This window comes from Aplysia californica, unplaced genomic scaffold (assembly GCF_000002075.1).
Source record: "Aplysia californica isolate F4 #8 unplaced genomic scaffold, AplCal3.0 scaffold00605, whole genome shotgun sequence".
Lineage (NCBI taxonomy): Eukaryota > Metazoa > Mollusca > Gastropoda > Aplysiida > Aplysiidae > Aplysia > Aplysia californica.
In genome coordinates, this window is record NW_004797875.1 from 122,296 (window position 1) to 123,550 (window position 1,255).

Consider the following 1,255-nt stretch of genomic DNA (forward strand, 5'->3'; position numbering starts at 1 on the left):
ACCAATTGTAGCTCCTACTACTTTTACCCTTTCTTTGTTATGTATGTATGTTTCCCTTTCCCCTGTTCCAGATTACCGTTATTGAGTCGATATTCACAAAGAAGAGAATAATCATTTGAAGAAGACAGGCTCGCAGCGACGCCCTGCAGGTACCTTCACATTTAGTAGCACCGCACAGTAGATCAATATCTCTCAAATCTTCTCTCAGCAGGACTTGGCGCTTGCTAGATGGGTGTTGAAGAACACCAGAGGTAGCTTCTACTACTCTTCTTCCCTTTCTGTTTCCCTTTTCGCCACTCTAAATGACCCTTATTGAGTCGATGTTCACAAACAAAGAGAACAATAATCGTTTGAAGTAAACAGACTCTCCACCACTCCCTGCAGGTACCATCGCAGAAGTACCATGTTTTCAGACAGTAGACCAATATCTCTGAAATCTTCTCTCAGCGGGACTCGACGTTTGCTCGACTCTCGTGAGACGCCGGGTATGGTTAGCGGTACGCACACTCACGCACGCGCACTCTTGGTCTGGTCTCCTACTTCGCGCTGGCACGAGCGCGAAACGGATCCCGCTGAAACATGGGTGAGCACGCGGGCAGGAACCCGAGCCGGCCTATTTGTCGCCCCCCGAGAGTTACATTTGTTGGGGTACCACCCCCCTCTCAATCATCAGGTTGAGAACACAAGGTGTTTTCCTCGCAGCTCCCTACCACCGCCACCATTCTAACCAGACTACCATTCCACACTTCGTGTTGATCATTCTTCTTCTTCTTCTCTTTCTTTTCCGGGAAGGGGACGTGAACCGGTACAGTGATGTACGCTAACTGTCTTGTTACCCAATTTATTTCTTTTCGGGACTCCGACGGGAAATGTGAGTGGGTGCTGTGGTGTGGCCTTACATTCTAGTTGACTTAGTTTCCGTGTGCGAAGGACTGTGAAAGTTGTGATGTTGCACTGAAAAAATGGTGCTTTTTGACTGTTCAGAATTTATGATGATCAATACAAACATTCTGATTTCGGTTTTAACTTTCTAAAATATTGGATTACCGCTTTGGAAAAGTTTGATGTTCAAGAGTGAAGAAATACTTTTTTTTAAAAAGAGAAACCTTACAAGAGGTTTTCTGCAATATTTGGATAACTCCAGGATAAGGGATTAAGAAGAACACTCTGAGGTAAGACCTAATATATTCATTAGTTGTTGTCTCAAAAGCATTTAGTCCTTTCGAGGCAAGCATGGTCTTTTGTTTGTTTGTTT

The 1,255-nt window shown here is 44.5% G+C and overlaps 1 protein-coding gene across 1 annotated transcript in view; it reads left to right on the forward strand.

Moving 5' to 3' along the window:
* Nucleotides 1–581: 581 nt before the first annotated feature.
* LOC101847992 (alpha-mannosidase 2) overlaps nt 582–1,255 on the forward strand; it is a gene marked incomplete in the record, with an annotated part of 101,594 nt that continues 100,920 nt past the window's right edge. Inside the window, 1 exon segment of the mRNA XM_035972185.1 lies at nt 582–1,172.